General features: G+C 37.4%; 1 long non-coding RNA gene and 7 other non-coding genes across 9 annotated transcripts in view; all 8 read left to right on the plus strand.

Moving 5' to 3' along the window:
• Window positions 1-303: 303 nt before the first annotated feature.
• Window positions 304-376, plus strand: Trnar-ccu (transfer RNA arginine (anticodon CCU)). Its single transcript has one exon. It is a non-coding gene; the product is annotated as a tRNA-Arg (tRNA).
• A 2,790-nt stretch (window positions 377-3,166) lies between these two features.
• Trnar-ccu (transfer RNA arginine (anticodon CCU)) lies at window positions 3,167-3,239 on the plus strand. Its single transcript has one exon. It is a non-coding gene; the product is annotated as a tRNA-Arg (tRNA).
• Window positions 3,240-3,531: 292 nt separating this feature from the next.
• On the plus strand, window positions 3,532-3,604 carry Trnar-ccu (transfer RNA arginine (anticodon CCU)). Its single transcript has one exon. It is a non-coding gene; the product is annotated as a tRNA-Arg (tRNA).
• A 110-nt stretch (window positions 3,605-3,714) lies between these two features.
• On the plus strand, window positions 3,715-3,787 carry Trnar-ccu (transfer RNA arginine (anticodon CCU)). The gene has a single exon. It is a non-coding gene; the product is annotated as a tRNA-Arg (tRNA).
• Window positions 3,788-3,897: 110 nt separating this feature from the next.
• On the plus strand, window positions 3,898-3,970 carry Trnar-ccu (transfer RNA arginine (anticodon CCU)). The gene has a single exon. It is a non-coding gene; the product is annotated as a tRNA-Arg (tRNA).
• Window positions 3,971-4,080: 110 nt separating this feature from the next.
• Trnar-ccu (transfer RNA arginine (anticodon CCU)) lies at window positions 4,081-4,153 on the plus strand. The gene has a single exon. It is a non-coding gene; the product is annotated as a tRNA-Arg (tRNA).
• Window positions 4,154-4,511: 358 nt separating this feature from the next.
• Trnar-ccu (transfer RNA arginine (anticodon CCU)) lies at window positions 4,512-4,584 on the plus strand. Its single transcript has one exon. It is a non-coding gene; the product is annotated as a tRNA-Arg (tRNA).
• A 2,533-nt stretch (window positions 4,585-7,117) lies between these two features.
• LOC139958833 (uncharacterized) overlaps window positions 7,118-23,417 on the plus strand; it is a 32,627-nt gene continuing 16,327 nt past the window's right edge. The window contains exons 1-3 of one of the 2 annotated variants that reach the window (XR_011789887.1): window positions 7,118-7,192; window positions 14,478-14,556; window positions 21,981-22,048. This is a non-coding gene — a long non-coding RNA (uncharacterized lncRNA). The remainder of the gene's footprint in view (window positions 7,193-14,477; window positions 14,557-21,980; window positions 22,049-23,417) is intronic. The other variant, XR_011789888.1, reaches the window with a different exon arrangement.

Consider the following 23,417-nt stretch of genomic DNA (forward strand, 5'->3'; position numbering starts at 1 on the left):
TAATGTGACGGCATCGGGCTAATACACCGGGGATTGCGGGATCGAGTCCCGCCTGGTGTCTGTTGGGTTGTGGTTACGCATCAGGCAAGTCCTTTCTTGCCAATCGTTCCCATAACCGCAGAATATTCTTCATTTTATTTTAAAAACCGACTTTTGTCAATCACTGTTCAAGAATAAAGACAACTTTAAATTATATAGCTGTAATTATCATCCTTTTGCACGTTAAACGTACAAATAAACATTATTTTGTTACCGTTTGTACTCAACGGAGAGAAATATAAAAATTCCGACTGTATTCAAGCAGCCCCTGTGGCCTAATGGACAAGGCATCGGTCTCCTAAACCGGGGATTGCGGGTTCGAGTCCCGCCAGGGGTCTGGTAGTTGGCAATATACCTTTTTTGTTGTTGATTATTCCTTTGCGAAGGACATCCTTTTATTATTTATTTGCAGACTACAAATATTGTTTAATCTCTACATTTATATATTTATCTATATGTTGAAATGTTACATAATAACCGGTGGCCAACGATAAAGTTCGCCAAGGCATGGTTATAATAAATTCGCCTTTTTGTTCTATTATCAGAGGCGGAAAAGTTTTACACTTATCCGTGATTGCTGTGGTAACGGTATAATTTTGTGGCATGTGGTGCTTTTAATATGTAGCATGTGCCAAAGTTGCTTTCCTGTTTATTTCCAAGCTGTAAATATTTTATAATTGGTATATTTAAATATATATTCTCTACAATGATATTGTAAATAGTCTGAAAGAATGATGAAGTTTCCTTTTTTGTTGCACACAGTTATGTGTGTAGTGTATGTTTATTAAGTATAACAGAACGTTAAATGTGCTTATAGCCCCTGTGGCCTAATGCACATTTCTCATTCAAAATGAATGTTATTTGTATAACCGTTTGCGAAAATGTCAAGGAATTCTAAATACATGCCCGAGAAAATAATCTGTGTCAAGGAATTCTAAATACATGCCCGAGAAAATAATCTGTGTCAAGGAAAGGTGCACCCAGAGAGGTTGTATTAAAGGCAAAGGACGGTATTATGTTAGTATACAGGGACGAGGTCCTATGAAGGGATGATCGGAATTTATCGAGGAGCTGTTTCATGACGTCAGAGGGGACATACCCAAGATACGGAAAAAAATATGGACGGCCCACCTATCCTCAATGGATGAAGTCAGAAATGCAATGAAACTAATGAAACGTGGAAAAGCGGCAGGATAAGATAATAGAACTACTAGATTGCGTTAAATTGGGACTGTGGAATACATATAGACTTACAGAAATATTAAACGCAATTTAAGACTCAGGAGAATTTCCATATGATATGAGCAAGTCTATAATGTTGCCAAAGAAAGCGGGAAAATCAGAATCAAAATGAAGCCATATGACGAAATTATTGCTTAGAATCCTGATGCAGCGCATGCATGAGAATCAAAATTAGACCAGAAACTTCAGATACATAGTTTGGATTCATAGCAGGTAAAGGCTATTTTGTTTTGAATTTTTTTTATATACTTTTTGATTTAGAAACTTAGAAATATTATTTTCACCTTAGGCTATCTACAATGATAGAGCGGAATATAGAAAAGCAGAAAGACTTGGATCTGTGTTTTATTGACTTTGCCAAAAGCTTTTGATCTCGTTTAAACATGGCGAACTCTTTCAATTTGCTGAACCAAATAGACATAGTCGGGAAGGATCTACGCTTGGTAAGAAATCTATATTGGGAACCAACAGCAGCCATAACTATTCAGGGAAATATAAACACTTACAAACCAATACAAAGAGATGTACAACAGATATGCGTTCCTTCAACTGATCTTTTCAACTTAGACAGTGAAATAATCCTCAGAAATATTGAAAATCGTCAGGGTGCGAAAGTTTTGGGGCGAATCTTTAACAACCTGCGGTAGTATGCATGCTGGCGACACTGTCTTGATTGCCGAGTCTGAAAGCGATCTTCGAGCCATTTTAGACTTCGTAACAAAAAACAGTGAGGAGAAAGGATTAGATCTTAAAACAAAAGAAAACCGATTGCAAAGAAAACATGTACCGTCCCATCCAATCTAAAAAGAAAAAAGTTACCAGTGTCAAGTATCTGGGATTCTCCCTAACTTCTGAGGGAAAAAAAAAGCGATTCGGAAATTAAATCAAGGAAAGCTAACGCAAAGTATACTTTCGACAAATTTAAAAACATCATGAAAAACAAAAGCATTTCCATAGATACCAAAATCGCGCCACAAAGACATATGTATGGTCAGTTCTTCTATACGGGTGTGGATGATGTAAAATCAACAAAGCGATGGAACGAAAGATAGAATCCTCACAGAATTGTGGTTCTTCAGAAGAATTTTAAAGATATCGTGGACTGAAAATGGTAAGAAATGAGGAAGTTCTCCAAAGGGCAGATGTAACGCGCACCCTTCTGAAGACCATTCGCGAGAGACAACTGAAATTCTTGGGGCACGTCTACAGAAACGATGGCATGGAGAAGACAGTATTGGTGATGATGATTATGATGATGATGATGATGATGATGATGATGATGATGATGATGATGATGATGATGATGATGATGATGATGATGATGATGATGATGATGATGATGATGATGATGATGATGATGGTGATGATGGTGATGATGGTGATGATGGTGATGATGGTGATGATGATGATGATGATGATGATGATGATGATGATGATGATGATGATGATGATGATGATGATGATGATGATGATGATGATGATGATGATGATGATGATGATGATGATGATGATGATGATGATGATGATGATGATGATGATGATGATGATGATGATGATGATGATGATGATGACTCAACAAAGATCAGTAACATAGTTCGAATGATTTACCGTCCTTTTGCACGTTAGTCGTTCAAAAGGAACAGATTTTGTTACCGTTTCAGCTGAACGGAGAAAAGAAGGACAGCTTGACTTTATTCAAGCAGCCCCTGTGGCCTAATGGACAAGGCATCGGTTTCCTAAACCGGGGATTGGGGGTTCGAGTCCCACCAGGGGTCGTAGCTGTAATTACTGTCCTTTTGCACGTTAGTCGTTCAAAAGGAACATTATTGTGTTACCGTTTGTACTCAACGGAGAAAAATAAGGACAGCTCGACTTTATTCAAGCAGCCCCTGTGGCCTAATGGACAAGGCATCGGTCTCCTAAACCGGGGATTGCGGGTTCGAGTCCCGCCAGGGGTCGTAGCTGCAATTACCGTCCTTTTGCACGTTAGTCGTTCAAAGAGAACAGATTTTGTTACCGTTTCAGCTGAACGGAGAAAAATTAGGACAGCTCGACTTTATACAAGCAGTCCCTGTGGCCTAATAGACAAGGCATCGGTCTCCTAAACCGGGGATTGCGGGTTCGAGTCCCGCCAGGGGTCGTAGCTGTAATTACTGTCCTTTTGCACGTTAGTCGTTCAAAAGGAACATTATTGTGTTACCGTTTGTACTCAACGGAGAAAAATTAGGACAGCTCGACTTTATTCAAGCAGCCCCTGTGGCCTAATGGACAAGGCATCGGTCTCCTAAACCGGGGATTGCGGGTTCGAGTCCCGCCAGGGGTCGTAGCTGCAATTACTGTCCTTTTGCACGTTAGTCGTTCGAAAGGAACATTATTGTGTTACCGTTTGTACTCAACGGAGAAAAATTAGGACAGCTCGACTTTATTCAAGCAGCCCCTGTGGCCTAATGGACAAGGCATCGGTCTCCTAAACCGGGGATTGCGGGTTCGAGTCCCGCCAGGGGTCGTAGCTGCAATTACTGTCCTTTTGCACGTTAGTCGTTCGAAAGGAACATTATTGTGTTACCGTTTGTACTCAACGGAGAAAAATTAGGACAGCTCGACTTTATTCAAGCAGCCCCTGTGGCCTAATGGACAAGGCATCGGTCTCCTAAACCGGGGATTGCGGGTTCGAGTCCCGCCAGGGGTCTTAGCTGTAATTACTGTCCTTTTGCACGTTAGTCGTTCAAAAGGAACATTATTGTGTTACCGTTTGTACTCAACGGAGAAAAATTAGGACAGCTCGACTTTATTCAAGCAGCCCCTGTGGCCTGATGGACAAGGCATCGGTCTCCTAAACCGGGGATTGCGGGTTCGAGTCCCGCCAGGGGTCGTAGCTGTGATTACCAGCATTTTTGCAAGTTTCTCGTTCACTAGCAACACTGTTTTATTACCGTTTGTACTCAACGGAGAAAGTAAGAAATTGTCAATAGACGGAAAGAAAATTAATTCAAATTTAAGTTCAAATTCAAATTCAAAGAAATAAAGTGAATTTGTGTAATTTTGTATGTTTATAATAGTTCTGTGGCATTGTGATATGGCGATAAGTGTGCATTTCCTTCTATTGACTTTCCAATTTGTTAATAAGATTAATTTGTGTAATTAGGTATATTTATTTACAGTCTTGTACAATGAAATTGTCAATTAACTGAAAGAAAAAGAAAGTTAGACTGTTCGACTTTATTCAAGCAGCCCCTGTGGCCTAATGGACAAGGCATCGGTCTCCTAAACCGGGGATTGCGGGTTCGAGTCCCGCCAGGGGTCGTAGATGTAATTACCGTCCTTTTGCACATTACACGTTCAAATGGGATATTATTTTGTTACCGTTTGTACTCAACGGAGAAAAAATAGGACAGCTCGACTTTATTCAAGCAGCCCCTGTGGCCTAATGGACAAGGCATCGGTTTCCTAAACCGGGGATTGCGGGTTCGAGTACCGCCAGGGGTCGTAGCTGTAATTACCGTCCTTTTGCACATTACACGTTCAAAAGAACACTATTTTTTTACCGTTTGTACTCAACGGAGAAAGGTAGACAGTTCGACATTTTCATGTTCACGATTCGCTAATGAGTTGATAATTGTACTGAGAGCATACTTCATAATTGTTATGCCACGTCGAGCACGTTTCGAGAAATTTGTATTCATATTTATAGTATAATCATCTCAATCGTCGTTAGTGATTATCAATAATTTTATTATTTATTTGCATAACATGCTCTGTAAGAACTTATTGTATACATTGTTTTACGTTGCCAGTGGGCTCGCAATACAAACAAACATTCGTATACGCAGAATGATATGTCATAGTAAGGTATACTTCGTTAATACTGTTTAAGTATATATGAAAGAAACATTAACAGTATAATTCAACCTCATGTAAATACTTAAATATATAAATAATGTGGAGAGTAAATAACCCACGTACTTTTGGATAAAGGGCCATTCGTAGACCTATGTGTACTGTTTTTTTATTTTTTTAGAAGAAAAAACACTTTGTACCAATTTTTCAAAATGGATATAATCAGGTTAGAAAACTGTCATAACGTAACATCATTAGCATAGATTGGGAAGCATTGCACCAAAAATTAGAAAACGAGGGACACTGAATTTATACTTCCTTTGACATCTGTCTTTTCGGCCAATAAACCAAGATTTACAACTCCACAATTTAGTCGACAAAACTTGTCAAAATGTCGTTTTAGTTTAGCTCAAGTCAGTAGGCTATACGTTGAGAGTGACGTGTTACATATGCTATATAAAAAATATATAAGTATAAGTTATGTCAAGTTGTCAAATTATTGTGCAACATGACAACTGAAACCGACAACATCTTGACATGTTGCTAAGTTATATTAACAACATGTACACTTTACGTTGGTCACACGGTTATCTCGTGAGGAGCTAAGAAACTAAATGTCGTATTTATTTTCTCTTATTCTAATTCTCAGTTTTCTAGGAAATAATTGGCAGTCGTTCCTTGTTACGTAATAACAGATGTTGCAGCTTTGGGGTCACGAGTGAAGAATAATTACGTCACAGCTGCGTAACTAAATCAATCATTTTCATTGAATTATTGTGGAAGTTGTACAAATAAAAAATGACGTATGAAGTAAAGTTGCGTGGTTGTCACTTGCTTTCCTGACGTCACATCCGTCATTAATCGATTTTCTCACATTCTAGGAAAAATTCTCGTGCATTTTTTTAACTTTTATTTTCCTTTTTGAACTTAGCCACAAGCTCCAGCTATCGGAATATAGGCCCTAACAGTGGCGTTTCTCCAGATCGTAAAAGAGGGATGGGATCTGTGAAAGGGACACTATTTTTATTATATTGCGCCCCCTAATTACCGGACTTATAACCCCACATTCCGTCCCAACTGTTATATACAATAATTCTCAAAAAGGTATTTTGAATATCAGAGGTAAATACCCTCCCTTTCAGTCAATAATTATAAAGATCGTGTTACTTTTTTTTATATTAATACATAGTCCTTTTGTAGAAATATCATTTGTAAAGAGAATTGGAACCAACCAGTCCCTCTTATTTGAACTTCAACCGTTTTTTTTCCTTCAAAATAAACTCATCGTTTTTAAATCCTGTCTAATTAATATTCGTCTAGTAGGTTTTCTCAACATGGAAAAAATATGTTTTACGCTTAAGTAGGTTAAATACGGATCTATGCGGAAAGTGAAACAGGGTGATGAGTGTAATGACATCGACCCGCGCCCCCACCCCCACCCCCACCACCTACTTCTCTCACGCTCTTTCGCCCACCTCAAGCTTGTTCTACCTTTTGTTCCACCCGAATGATATATTCTTAAACACTTGATTTCTGCAAACCGTGCATAGCCAGTTGGAACTCCTAACATTCCCATGCATTCCACATGGTTCGTAACTGCACGAAATTCATATAGGCCTAACAGCTGCATTTACACTGTATATACCGCTCTAACTCAATGCATAAAGGGATACGATGTAGTGCGCAATGAACTGGTTCTGCGAAAATTATTAAACAATTATTAATATAAATGTGTACTAATTAATTTCTGTGTAATTAGTTCGGAAGTAGTTATATCTGGCGATTAATATGATGGATATGTAGGATATCAATGCGAACATTAAACTACACTCTAAGCTTAACAAAATGAAGGTAATTAAGTAAAATAAACGTAACTAACTTGTTAAATTTGAAAGCACGTGTAACCTATATACTTACTTACCTTTTCCCGGATATGAGGATGTGTATTTTAACCGTCGCGTTCGGCTTGCTGTTAATATTCTACTCTCGACATACATCGCCGCCGGGTGAATGTGGCTGCCTTCACTTCTACTCTCCGCAATGAGCCAAGTAGTAACATATCGGCCTTTTATAGGTTAGTCCTGATTCTAAATGACCCGTCATAATTGCATTATATATGATATTGTAGTATATACATCCTTAGCCTATGTTAGTTTTAAAAGATTCTATGATATTAAACAATTAGTCTCGTAAATTGGAAGCTTGATTATAGCCTAAATGTAATCTTCATATTCCAGCTGAATACATATTGATTAATATGAGGTCGCAGAATTCCAAATGGGTAGCTATAACCAAGGTTTAGAACCACCCATTTGCCCCCCCCCCACTTCTTTTTTCTTCTTCTTCTTTTTCTAAACGCGTCAGCGGGTCGTTCGTCCGTGACCATCGTACAAAGACTTGTATACTTTATGCAAACATGAAAAAGAAAGCTGTTGGGTTTAGAGAAGAAATTTCTCATAGTTTTTGATTTGTAAAAGTACAAAAACTGGAGAAGAAAAAAAAAACAATTGAGTACAGTGTAAAGTTTACTAAGAGCAAACTTGAGTCGGTTTGGTATATTTTCAGTGTTATAATAGAAAAAAATTAGCCTTTCGCCTACACTCAGTTTACCGTTCAAGTAATAAGTGAAAATTAAATGAAGGTCGAGGATCTACAACACCATTCAGATCTGTGAACAACTTAACACTAAGGCCTAAATACTGTTAGGTTTTATTAAAGAGTAAAGTTATTCCATCTCTTCTCCCTATAAATATATATATATATATTTTTTTTTACTTCTTATCATATAATATCGAATTTTATATATACCCTTTAAATTCTATAGATTGAAAACTCAATAGAATTGAATAAATCTCAATATAAGGTCTAGTGCAGTTCGGAATTAGTAACCAATCTAAAGATCCTATAAACTCATTTCCTTATCACATCGAAATTCTTCTCGAGTAGAATTAGATTTTTTTTTGTAGATATAGCATGTATTATATCTTCAGGCAGTCCTCAGTGTGTGTGGTTGTCTGTTTGTTTGCTTGCCTGTTTGCTTTCTTGCTTGTTTGCTTGTTTACATTTAGATGTTTTAAAATATCATTAACTTTGAAAAATCTGGAGCTGAAAATCATCGTTTGACTAAACTACAAGAATCACGTGATTTAAGAAGCATACACAAGTAGGAACATATACCGTCTGCCAATACACCCACACACACATATATATATATATATATATATATATGTATATGTATATATATATATATAAATTTATATATATACATATACACACATATATGTAATAAAAACTGGGCCTTTAAGAAAATACCTTTTTTTTCAAAATTCTATCCACTTCTTTCAATGAGAAGCGAGATTGTGCACTGAAGGCCCCCGTGATGCCTTAAAAAGGTTACTCAAACTTTGTCCTCTTTTTGAGATAGGCAAACATATAGTTTTATCTCAAGAAAATTACAAAAGCATGAGAAAAAAGACCACCTGGTCTTGCATGGAACAAAAGAAACTCTATACAATGGGACTCCAAGGGATTGAAATACAAAGAGAACATATGAAAATTAGCGTATATATAATCATCATCTAACTTCAGAAAGGTAATGAAGCTTGACCATGACGTCATCAATTACATCATTTGACTCAACGTTAAAGAAGAGATTCAAGGTAATATAAACTATCGTGTCTTTTATTTATTCATTTCGTGGGAAGTTTCCAGACGCCGGAAAATATCAAATTATTTATTTACTTTTTGTTATAAAACAAGTCCAAGCTAGTTCAAGCAAGCTTTCATTCATCCTGAGCATCGATCCTGAGGGGTGGGGGTCTGGTGGATGGTGCTTCATTTAGATACCTGAGGGGTGGGGGTCTGGTGGATGGTGGCTCAGTTCTATCCATGAGGGGTGGGGTCTGGTGGAAGGTGGTTCAGTTCGATCCCTGAGGGGTGGGGTTTGGTGGATGGTGGTTCAGTTCGATCCCTGAGGGGTTGGGTCTGGTGGATGGTGGTTCAGTAAGCATGGAATATCTTAGGTGAGTCTTAAACCAACAAACTTGCAGACCGCTGTAATAGTCAGCCGTTATAGGAAAGAATAACAACCCCTCCCTCTGCCCCTTCCCCACCCCCTCCTTATCAATGAAATGTTATGTTTAAGTTTTCTTTACCTAAATCGGTACATTGCGATTAGTGATGTAGAGACATGCAAATGACACGTTGACTTAAGGCTGTGTGGCAAGATTTTTCCATACAGAATTAACATGTAAAAACTCTCCAGCATCCTGAGGGGTGGAGGCTCAGTCCGATCCCTGAAGGTGGGCTTTGGTGGATGGTGGTTCAGTCCGCATGGAAGATCTTAGGTGGGTCTTAAACACCACATAGTTACAGCAAATGACTGTAACTATATGATACCACATAGCCTGGTATACCGCGTGTATATACAATTATGCGTGAATACTGTAGCTTGCTCAGAGTGTCACTAAAAAAATATTCATAATATTTCTCTTATAGGTAATATAAAATTTAACCTTTACATTTTGAATTAGGACGAAACTTACACAAACATGTATCAGAAATGTTGTTTTTAATCGAAACGTCAAACATCACCATCAATTATGCAGTGTTTTCTTCTCTGTTACCATGTAGGCTATACTGTAGGAATCATATATAGTTTGAATGGGAATTGTATGTGTACGCGTGTATTTTGCATAAAACATTAAGTGCATAAGTGCATTCCGAAATTGGCAGTTTTCAAAATTTTCTTTGCAGCTTTGGAAATGTTTAATAATCACTTACTCATTTGAATTCCCTCTTTGGTGGAAAAAATAATATATAATTTTTTTTGAGGATAGATACTCGAAATGTATGGGATAGTTATTTTTCAAATTCATCAAGCTGCTTCTAAATGGGATCGATGCTTCTTACTGTGTATCCCTTCTTGGAGGATAAACAAGAACAAGATGAGACAATAATGTGTAAACCTATACTGTGTCGACAGGGGGGGGTAGGGGTGGAGGGACATTTCTTCAGCGTCTTTAGTACAGGGATATCGATTTGTCTTCAACCCTATTTATTGTGGTTTTGGAGCCTACAAACCTTTCTTTTGGTAGCTTAAAAGTTCTTCTGGGAATCTGAATTCGAACGCAAACACTCATTTAATCTTTTTGTATTTTAATCGCATTAACAGGGCTATGAAACTCTTCTGGCGGGTGACCAGAAACCTCACATGGCTCAGATCCATCCCCAAGTATAGCGGTCAGTTAGACTTCATGGGATTAACAATGTTCCCCTTCCCATCTCCGACTCCAACCCCCCCTCTCCCTCCTCACCCCATCTTCACTTTGAGGAGCAAATCGACGTCCAGCTATATTAGTGATAAAACCTCTGTTTCCAAAAGTAAATTTATTTATATCGTCAACAGGTAGCTCGTAGCGCTTATATATATATACACAGACACACATGTATATACAGAAGTGATTCTCTCTATATATGAAACATATGTTGCACCAAATGTTAGGGAAGTTTAAGCTTCGGTGCTATTAACTTTGTGAATAATTAACGTTACATTTTTGTGTTTGGTATCTCACTATGCATACGTGCGTGTGTGTGAGTTTCGACTTAACATATAACGCTAATTTTTGATTCGTAGAAGTGTAACACCTAGCTTATATGAAGCAAATAACTTAAACGTTAACAGCTCCCATATAGAAGTGTATAATCCGTGTGTAATGAAGAATGTTTATCAATAGGCTACTGTGTGTGTTCAGATATTACAAGATATGTTGGTTCCAATGTTCCCTCTAAATCGGTGATAAGGAAAATGTTATAGATAAAAAAAAAACAATAATTTATTTAACAGATAGTGTATCATAACAGCATGTGATTACATTAGTAAGGTAAAATCCCTCAATATGCAAGTATATCACAATGCATGATGAATATCTTGAGGAAGCCTGTTATATATTTATATATTTTCCATTGTCATAGAAGATGAAGTTCCGGCTTCTAAAGGTACTACATTAAAAGATCAATCTATGAATCATACTTTTAAGTTTAAGGATATTGCATTTGGAAGGTCAAATCTCTGAATCCTGCTTCTAAATTTTGTACGAAACATCTGAAAATCACCTTAAAAGACCAAAGTATATCAAATCAAACGCTGATATGTATCTTTTGCATTGTATAAAATACCTTAGTGACAAGAAACAGAATATATCATGGAGGCTCCAGATAAACCGGAAGTATAAACAATTCGAATTGTACTCTTGTTTACGCATCAACAGATAAAATAAGCATATATGAATTTGAAAGTACATATGTCTATAGGGACACGGGTGGATAACCCCAAACTAGTTGAAATTTCGATACTAAAAGTCGAAATTTCGTCTTTTAGTTTCGAGATTTTCCGACTTGAAAAGCACGAAGTTTGGACTTTTATATGGAATGTCAGGATTTACATTCGACTTTTCGACATTTTCAAGTTTTGTTTTTTCGTTATGTAACCATGTCCCGTAGATAATAAAGAACCGTATTTATGTAACGTGCGTTACATAAAGACATACATATAGGTTTCAGTATACATGAGCAAGTTGCAAGGTTCAAATGCACTTCACTTTAGTTTAATTTGAACATATCAAATGCATATAGAAAGCAACCAAGGTTTGTTTCGTATTTCGATATTCTTGTAGTGTTAACGTTAACGCTTGTATATAGTGAGTCTTACATTCACCATGGACTTATACCCGTATTTGCAGGGTCCTAGAGTCATTTGAAATCTAGTACGGACACTACATTATGTGAAAAATTTAGTAGTATACCCACAATCTCTCGCAGAGCGTTTTTTAATTTTAGTTGTTTTCCCCTTTTCTTTTTTTTTTCTTTTCTCGTGCGGTACTCATAACGTCCTCATATTATTGTAGGCTAATATTCAACTCTGATGTCAAACCATTTTCCTTAAGCGGGGCTCAACGGCTCATTTGATGGACCATTTTAAGATTGTTGTACTGAACCCCGTCGATTGCAACCTTATGATATTGTCAACAACACTATGCCCAGGTTTTGTTCACAACTTCCTGGTCTATTTTCTATTTACTCAAGCAGGCTAATATAATTGCTATTAATAGATCGTTCTTCGATGACTCAGCAGATTAACGTGGATGCAATATAATGGTTAATTGTCATTCATAATTTTTATGTATTACACAGTCAACGTTATTTGTGTACAACCATTTGGAGTTATATATGTATATTAAAACCCCTCACACTGTTCAAAACCACCGTACTCAAATTAACATGCAGTTAAACGTATGGATGTGCTCAGTAACGATGGGGAGGGGGTGGGGGTTCACACACAGGGCTAAGAAATTGGTGTGTCTTCTGGTAAAGGACAGCGTGTGGGGTGGGGTGGGATGGGGTGGGGTGGGGTGGGGTGGCGCGGTCGGGGAAATTGCGTCTTTTTTTCCCTTTCCATGCCTTGTATATTACCTTTAAAAATTCTTTCGGGTTGACAAAACAAATAAGGAAACTTTGTGCAAAACAAGTGCAATGCAAGCAACATCAGTGTTTACAATGCAAGTAAACGACAATTGACTCCTTCGCTACCGTCTAACTTAATGTAAATGTAGTCCAGGTTTGTGTAACATATGCATTGCCTTCATAATGTTAGTGCTAGGCATTGTATGAAATAACTATATTCCTTCCAAGCATCCTACAATAATAAATCATACCAGCCCGATAAAATACAGTGACGTGCACAGCATTTCAAAGGTGTGGGAGCATGGTTGGGGGGGGGGGGGTGCAAATAGTAAATTACACCGACTGATTGAGGTATGGGGGAGACCTTTTATATGGAAGGTTCAGAGATGAGTCAATGATTCTTTAAAAGGAGATGTGGCTCTATATTGTCATGTAAGAGGGTCTTGCCTCCCCCCAACCACGCCCGAAAAAAAGTACCTTTAGATGTCGAATGGGGCATTCTGAGGCATATTGAGACTTTGAATGGGGTCGGGGCCGGGGGGGGGGGTCTAACCTCACGGTTGTGCTAATTTATATACTTTTCAATATTTGTGTTATGTTGGAAGGGTATATTAATAGTAATAATAATAATATTTGATTTTTATATAGCGCTTTATACCAGCGATAGGTCTCAAAGCGCTTTACAGACGTTATATTACCCCTGGTCAATGATAACCTGTCTCAGAGACAATCCCTCCAGTTGGCAGCAGTTATATACTGCGCCCAATGACAAGTAACCTCACAGGTACCCATTTAATCCCTGGGTGGAGAGTACACACGAATTAAGGTGTGGTCTAATTCTTCCACGACTGACTTTTGAGGTGTGTATGGCGGGAGTGGGAGATGGTCCCCGTGCCCCCACCTATCCCCTTGCGCAATCCACTGATAAATCACATAATATGCTAAACATATAAATACAACATGTGTAATTACCTAAATCTCATTTTACGACCACTTTGAGGAAATAATAGATCGATTTGCATGTATAACTTATTATGTATATCAGATATTGTATGCTTAAAATTGTGTGCCTTTAAGGATTTAGCTTTTCACAATTTCAACAAATAGTATCATTTGCAATATTTTGTTATATCTGTGACGTAAATCATTGTCAGTGCATATATAAGCTACAAAATATTAATGGTTATTAGTCCTCTCCCACCCACCCCCCATTCCCCCCATTCATACAATATGTAAGACAGATCCAACTTGTTCACTAATAATCACACATGTTACCTTCAATCTCAGGGCATTTTATGCATTCTCTATTGAACCTACTTATTTTTGTGTTAGTAATTATCAGAAACCTTCAGCAAATATATATATATATATATATATATATATATATATATATATATATATATATATATATATATTTATATATACATATATAAGTATACACACATATATAACACCATGAATTTGGAGGCAACACTGATGTCCAATTAAATATCAAGTTGTGACTCCGTATAGGCTTCGATTTAATCACGAAATTCTCTTTATTAAACTATATTAAAATAATCCTCTGTATGTCGGGTCTCGTACAAGTTACAATATGTCACACCGCATAAACACGTTTCATCTCTTTTGTGTGTCCTTTCGTTTGGAGTGTCGATTGCGTAATGATTACAACAGTGAAACTCTCAAATCCAGTTAAAGAAAGCAAAAGAGAAAGTTATGTGTATATTTATAGATCTCAATAACTATAGAACAGAATAACGAGAAGTCATTAAAAATGAAAGCATATCTTTGATTGAATCCAAGTTTTCGAACATTTTCTAAGTATATAATTTAGCGCAGCATATAAATTTATGATTTCTTTTCCCTCTATTTTTGACGCATGTTGATGCGTGTGATAGGTCAATGGAAGGTCCATCGAAAGTCAGGGAATTACAGTATAGTAAGTACGATCTTGCCTAGGATCGGAGCATAACGTGGGTAAGATGTAGTAATTATCTATAGTCTCCCACTTTTAAGGTTTTGCGTTATACGAAAATAGATAAAAGTCTTTCCCAACATGGAAATATTGAAATAAATCATTAAAAAAAGGTCATTTATTATCATATGACACTAATACTAACGAAGTAGATATCCTATCAAGTACAGGTCGCTTCAACGTGTGACGTCATTGGTAGGACACTCACAGTAACAGTGCATAGTTGAGTTCAAATTTATCATTTGACCTCATATCACTTCATGAGTTTATGGCCATGATACTTTGATGTAATGATTTAGAAATCTGCCCACTTGAAGGAGTTTAAGCAGAATTGATATATCATACAAAACAAAAAACACAATGAGTGTCAGTTTCTATCAATATTTCCAAAATGTTCAGGTCTAAAATATATTAACTGTATACCGAATGCTCCTTTAGGTTACATTGACGATGACGGCGCTCCTCAGAGCAGGTCTGAAAGTTATTTTATTAGTTGCATGCGTCCTAATAGCTCGAGCATGTTCTTTTTAGCTCGTTTAATAGCTCGTTAATAGTCGTTTAATAGCTCGAGCAAAGCATGTTCTTTTAAAATTCATATATATTCAACAGAGCACTCTTAGATGCCATAACATGGCAACATGCACCTTTGTCTTTGCAATGAATTGTAAAAATGTTATTTCTAAGAATTATATTTTCCCTATAGAGTTACGCATTTCATCTGAGGATTTCAATCAATGATCTCTGTGTTAGACTACTGACTGTAGACCTGTAGCCATTTTACTTGATAAGCCTCAGGATCTCTGTGTTAGACTACAGTACCCTACAGCCATTTTACTTGATTAGCCTCAGGATCTCTGTGTTAGACTACAGTAGGCCTACATATAGTCCTGCAGTCACTTAACATGATAAACCTCAGGATCTCTGTGTTAGACTACAGAACATATAGTCCTGCAGTCACTTAACATGATAAGCCTCATGATCTCTGTGTTAGACTACAGTACATAGTCCTGCAGTCACTTTACATGAAAAGCCTCAGGATCTCTGTGTTAGACTACAGTACATAGTCCTGCAGTCACTTTACATGATAAGCCTCATGATCTCTGTGTTAGACTACAGTACCCTACAGCCATTTTACTTGATTAGCCTCAGGATCTCTGTGTTAGACTACAGTAGGCCTACATATAGTCCTGCAGTCACTTAACATGATAAACCTCAGGATCTCTGTGTTAGACTACAGAACATATAGTCCTGCAGTCACTTAACATGATAAGCCTCATGATCTCTGTGTTAGACTACAGTACATAGTCCTGCAGTCACTTTACATGAAAAGCCTCAGGATCTCTGTGTTAGACTACAGTACATAGTCCTGCAGTCACTTTACATGATAAGCCTCATGATCTCTGTGTTAGACTACAGTACCCTACAGCCATTTTACTTGATTAGCCTCAGGATCTCTGTGTTAGACTACAGTACATAGTCCTGCAGTCACTTTACATGAAAAGCCTCAGGATCTCTGTGTTAGACTACAGTACATAGTCCTGCAGTCACTTTACATGATAAGCCTCATGATCTCTGTGTTAGACTACAGTACCCTACAGCCATTTTACTTGATTAGCCTCAGGATCTCTGTGTTAGACTACAGTACATAGTCCTGCAGTCACTTTACATGAAAAGCCTCAGGATCTCTGTGTTAGACTACAGTACATAGTCCTGCAGTCACTTTACATGATAAGCCTCATGATCTCTGTGTTAGACTACAGTACCCTACAGCCATTTTACTTGATTAGCCTCAGGATCTCTGTGTTAGACTACAGTAGGCCTACATATAGTCCTGCAGTCACTTAACATGATAAACCTCAGGATCTCTGTGTTAGACTACAGTACATAGTCTTGCAGTCACTTTACATGATAAGCCTCAGGATCTCTGTGTTAGACTACAGTACATAGTCCTGCAGTCACTTTACATGATAAGCCTCATGATCTCTGTGTTAGACTACAGTACCCTACAGCCATTTTACTTGATTAGCCTCAGGATCTCTGTATTAGACTACAGAACATATAGTCCTGCAGTCACTTTACATGATAAGCCTCATGATCTCTGTGTTAGACTACAGTAGGCCTACATATAGTCCTGCAGTCACTTAACATGATAAACCTCAGGATCTCTGTGTTAGACTACAGAACATATAGTCCTGCAGTCACTTTACATGATAAGCCTCATGATCTCTGTGTTAGACTACAGTAGGCCTACATATAGTCCTGCAGTCACTTAACATGATAAACCTCAGGATCTCTGTGTTAGACTACAGAACATATAGTCCTGCAGTCACTTTACTTGATAAGCCTCATGATCTATGTGTTCGACTACAGTACCCTGCAGCCATTTAATTTGATATACCTCATGATCTGTGTTAGACTACAGTACATAGTGTTGCAGTCACATTACATGATAAGGCTCAGGATCTCTGTGTTAGACTACAGTACATAGTCTTGCAGTCACATTACATGATAAGGCTCAGGATCTCTGTGTTAGACCACAGTACATAGTGTTGCAGTCACATTACATGATAAGGCTCAGGATCTGTGTTAGACCACAGTACATAGTGTTGCAGTCACATTACATGATAAGGCTCAGGATCTCTGTGTTAGACTACAGTACATATAGCCCTGCAGTCACTTTACATGATAAACCTCAGGTGTTTGAAAAGGTTCATTACTTACAAATACCACATGTGTACTGATTGCAGTAATTGAAACAGTCATACATACACTTTACATATAGCAAAATTGATTTTGTGTCTACAGTCGTCAGATACGTTCTCGAGCGAAAGAACTTATGCCACAGACGTACTCAACTGTTTTCAATGGCCGCAAGCACTCACTTTAACCGTGGCCTATAGCCCCCCCCCCCCCCGCCCCTCCCCCAATAAAAATCCGATGTCCCATAGTAGAATCAAAATAGATATAGGTCTTTTTCATTTTTGTTTACACTATCACTATATCATGACAGGCTATTTTAGGCAACTCAATATACTTTTACTTCAAGAAACAAATATTGGACAGGATTTAAAACACCTGTGTTTGTACTTCTTCTGAGATACAGGTGGTGTCGTTTGGGATATTTGTCAGACGTTTTCATCGGTAATTATATAAGGTATTATTTACGTAAAATTAAACAGAAACTTTTTACTATTGAAAATTCAACGTGATTGAAACCCTTTGTTCTCCCATGTACACATTTCATATAGACAGTACACATATCATATAGACAGTTCAATTCACTTAATCTGGATATAATAACCTCTAGGTCCTCCATACCCCTGCTATAGCCAAACCTGGTTTGAACCATACCTTTCACCTTTATCACCTTGGCTACTCCTTCAGTGGCGGCGAATGTGTTGTCGTGCAGGGGGAGGCTTCTATGAGGAGAAGGAGGAGGATGAGGAGGAGGAGGGAGAGGAGGTCTCCCATCTCCTCTGAGATTTTCTTTTTATGTGACTAATGGTGCTTAGTTGCACAATGGTGTTCTATTTTGCAACTTTGAAGCAATTTATTTTCAAGGATATTCTAGGTTTTCCCCACAAATATTGTCAAATGTTTTTAGGGACTCCAAAAATGTTCCCAACCTCCATTTTGAATATCATTGCTATATAAGTATCTTTACAAGTATATACGAATGGTAACTAAGCACTTTTTTGTTTGCGTGCTCAAAGATGCTAAGATTTATCAATCTTTAAGTTATTTCCAGAGTTTGAGGTAGTTTAAGTTTAGACAAGTAAATTATTCAATGGTATTGGCTTAAGTGTGTAATCCAACGGCCAGAATGAGTAGGAAATAGCAGGGGTTTTCTGCCCGACGGCGACGGCAGAAAGACCGACGAACACATGCATGGATTTGTACCCCCGTTAAAGATGACGATGGCAAAACAAGAAAAGAAAAACGATTGTCAACTTTAGTGTAGCGGGGTATTGGCTTAAGTTTGTAATCCAACGGTCAGAATGAGTAGGAAATAGCAGGGGTTTTCTGCCCGGCGGCGACGGCAGAACGGACGGCTGGTGGAAGGTAAGGGCGGACTGGGCAAGCGGAAGTGGATAGAGTTTATTCCAAAATGATTTTATTTTGGATATTATAAAAAAGACTATGTACGGGCCTCCTAAAAAAACAAAAACAAAAACTTGTTATGCGTTTGACTTTTGGTTTATGGTTACACATATTTGATAGCAATATTTATGATTTTTAAGATTCAAAATATAGGTTCATTCCATGCCAATTCACACATCTTTCTGTTCCCATGTTACCAGTAGTTTATTTCACTCATAGCACTAGGCATACAATTCGGATGTATATTTTCAACTGTAAGTGCTTATAGCAATTTTTAATGTATGGATACAATGTCGGTAGCCCTATACTTGACACGCAATATGCAATATAAAATATAAATTAGTAAATATAAATAAAATATTTCATCGACCTATAGCGTTTAATTGAACATTACTTTGTACAGAAGGTATGGATGGTCATATTAAGGTAAAGTTGTAAACAGCCACTGTGGTATAGTCATGTTGTGCAAACACTGCAGAAGAACTTACTGCATGATACCCCTTTGTGTTGAAGGTCATCATCTGTGAGGCAAATAAAAAACCAAACCTCATCAGATAACGATATTCAGAGCTATGGAAACTGGACAGTTTATAAGACAAGCACATCCTAGTCTTCACTCAAGGTCCTCGACTGTACACGTCGATTTTACTTTCACGACCCCCCCCCCCCTCCCCTCCTCCCCCTCCTTACGAGTACAACTTGGTCCTATTAATTATATTAACTTCCAAATATTGGCCTAAGTACTAGTTATGAGTACAAATTTATGCGGACGAGTACTGCGAACACAGTCACCTATGCTGGGCAAGACAAGTACGAGGAAGAAAGCACTTCAAGGAACTAATTTGATGATTAAGTAGGTCAAAGGTCAAGTATCTTCCTATATATATCACGTGGTCATGGTCCTGTCTGTCGTACTATTGTTCATTGCAAGTGTTGCAACGATACAACCACAAAGGGGAACTTTCTTGGACAATTATTATTTTTTTGGCAACCAGATACGAAACATGATATGTTTGGTATCCATGGTAAACATTTGAAGAGATTTCATTCAATGTTTAAAATTTGACTTCAAAATTAGCGAACCCGGTGCTCATAATGTTTCCGTTTCTATCTAGCCACACGTATTTTATATCACGAATAATACTTCCACGAATCATGTAATTGAAAACTGCATGCGAATCTGAGAATATTGAAATAGGTATTGGGTGTTTGTATTTATTCTGGCAGGTATTTTAAAAGTTTTATAAAAGGAATTAGTCTTGCTATGAACGTTGCCCTAAGTGTATGTCTTATTATCTTAGTATAAACTCTATGTTTCCTGATATTGAAATGCTCTTAATGAAAAATAAATGTGTATAAAAAACGATGTTCAACTGTAACTTACATTTTAATGTTAATATATCATTGATTTACCGTTTCACACTTATATTGATGGTGAGCACATTAACATATCGACAGCAATTAAGCTATTACTAGCTATATTTATAGTACTCCACAAAGTTAATAGTTAAATTAAATTGATGTAAGAGAAAAGAATGGTTTGGTTTTCATCTCAATTACATTCTCTAAATATCATTCCACTTTTGTTTTGTTGTCACGACATTATAACCATTTACCTGCACGAGAGGAGAGAAAGAAACTTCCTAGTATATATTTATTTTCTGTTTCCAAAACTAGATTTAAGGAGCAATAGGATAAAGGCTTGACTCCCCATCTTTCATCTCATCGTCATAATTCCAGTTCGTACCTGACTGTTGCTGTTGTGCTGTTGTGTACTGTACGTGTTGTATGTATGTATGCGTGTACGTGTGGGTGGGTATGTGTGTGTGTGTCTTTGTAGTGTTTCAAAATTAATCCATGTATCCGTTTTCGTTTTATTTTTCTTCTAATAATAATCAGCAGTTTTTTTTTTTTTTTTACGACGTTTAAGTGACCACAAATGTGGGAGAAACCTGCAAGGGCTTATGGATTACAACTTACATGTCGGGTGGCTTCCAATTCAACATTTAAAAAATCAAATTTGGAATATTTTTCATTTTTTATTATGGGAAAACCGTAGATTGCTCTTGGATGAAAAACCCACCGTACTATGGCCCAATCCGGGTATCGAACCCGAAACCTCCCGATTGCTAAGGCTCATTGCTTACCACCGCCTTTATCCACTCAGACACAGCACCGGTGCACCGGCGTCTGCAGCTGCTCAGTGTATAAGGGAACATCTCCCTATGACCATTACAGTGGGTTGCCGATATAGTACAGAACTTACAATGTGTCAAGTATATGTATGTTAGTATAAATATACCACATCCTATGCTTGCGATTTTGTTCCTAAATTCGAGGAAAAGTGTAATGGGTGATTGTAATATTATCAATGGGCATTTATCATCGGTATAATAATTACATGTATAATTACAAGCTTTTTATACTCCTAAACGTGTGTGTGTGTTGTGTGACTATTTGACTATTCGATGTCAATACTACAAGACAGACTCTCTCTAGCTGTTGAGTTATTAATTACTCAATGCAATTAAAACACAGGACCAGGGGGTAGGTAGCTTCCAAAAAGTGGGGGGGGGGGGCACAGCATCAGAGGGGCACTTTCTCATTCCACAACCACCACTCGTTATGCTATAAACCGATACACATGTACCGGCCATACCACTTAAATATATATGATGTGTTAGTATGCTATCAATACTATTTATTGAAATTGTTTATTGTTAACCATGCTACAAAAAGATATGGGATGCCAATTAAAAGTAGCATGTATAGACTAAAAATAAATAATTAAAATAAAATATTAAAATTAACAAAGGCTTAAGATATCCAAAAGACAGTTCATCATCAAAGGGGCACATTTTATTGCCAGTAGGGCACATTTGCTATTTTGGAAAAAAAGTAGGGGGGCACGTGCCCCAGTGCCCCGCCCCCGGCTCCTACCCCCTCCACAGGACTCATATATTTCATCTATATAGAGATAGAGGTACAAAAAAAAGACGAGCAAATAGATTACCCAACCGACTGAGTACGCATATATATACAACCAACGTCGTGTGCAACGGTTTTACCCTGAAGCAAGTATAAGTTACAGACAATGTTGACCACCCCTATATCAATATTTGGCGATTAAAATGGTTTAACTGTCGTAATTTTACGGGTTTTTTTTTTTTTTTTTTTGGGGGGGGGGGGGGAGCTTTACTCAACGTTGGTTGGATACATAATATGTACGCAATCGTTTGGGCACAGTATTAGTCCAACTGTTTAGAGTGTACGGAATAACGCAATCAAAGTTATAATATAAGCAAACTTTCTATTCCTTTGACAGATATGTTGCATGAATTTTCATCTTTAGTCTTTTACTGTTGTAGTTCACGTGAAAGAAAGAAGGCTTGAGTAAGTATAACAATGTTACCACAGCAAAGACCCTCGATGTATACTGGATCTGTATTGCCTCCATAATGATATGTTTTAATCTAATTCACCTCCAAGAAAACCAAACAACTTGATCCACTCTCCACCCCATCAGTCCCCTTACATCGAGACTGTATACTGTATGCTAATAAGGGGGGGGGGTATTCAGCATCTGTTTAATATTCAACAGTTCTCATATACAATTATGAAGTACTCTTTCACCTAGCTTAATCCTGTTGATTGCATATAGGCCTACTTTGTTATTAGTTTTCACGTTTTCCTTTCATTCTTGTCTGCGGGGGAGTTGAATGGATTATTTTCTCCCCTTGGTTGCCATTAACATTTAATCAGCCAATAATATCGCGAGACAGATCAAAGCAATACATAGTATACTGCATAAGCCTATAGTCAGAATAGAGTTACATCATCACATATTGCAAAGAGTACTCGAGAATGACATGTTTGGCTGCTTCTATAGGTTTTGACAAAGTATATTTCCTATATCCAACCCAAAATCCATGTTAAAGCAGCCCTGTGTTGTATGTTATAGCGCTATACTCTCATATAGCGCTTATTAATATTATGCTATAGCGCTATAGCTGTTATAGCGCTATAGCTGTTACAGCGATATACTCTCGTACACAACATATACTGACTGCATGTATGTTTTTTTATATAAAATGCAGAAGATTGTATCAATCAAGAGCAAGTACAGAGAGCTTGCCTTTATACTACTGATTCTCACAGGGAGCTAGCAGTACTACTTGGCTGTATAGAGTTTGCGTTCACGTTTCGTACGCATAGCCTATGCTGAAGCGATTGGAGTTAACGCAAAAGAAAAACATGTCATTGAAACGTTCCTATATCTATCAAGTTTTCCCGGGAACTTTGAAATTATCATATGAAAGGAACGTATGTTTTTAAGGGTAAAGGGATTTCCCCTCAATGGCAGAGCCCTAAAGATAACTTCATATAAATCTATCATATTATTTCTGTGTCTATATCGTAGCATGCGTGAAAAAAATCGGCGGCAATGATTAGCTATAAGTTACATCTTGATCGGCGCTTAAAGTACTTTCTAACATCCTCCTTCATGTTATCTAGCACTCATGAAGGAATTTTCAATATGCGAATGATATATATACAAATATATATGTATATATATATATATATATATATATATATATATATATATATATATATAAATATATATATCCCTATCTCCCCACCCCCCCCCCCACACACACACTTCTTTTGTAATATAGAGACCATTTGTGAGTTACCATAGAAGAATCGCATGCAAATAGCAATGATAGTATCTTATGATACCGTATAATGAAATAATAAATAA

Source organism: Apostichopus japonicus, chromosome 18, assembly GCF_037975245.1.
Source record: "Apostichopus japonicus isolate 1M-3 chromosome 18, ASM3797524v1, whole genome shotgun sequence".
NCBI lineage: Eukaryota > Metazoa > Echinodermata > Holothuroidea > Aspidochirotida > Stichopodidae > Apostichopus > Apostichopus japonicus.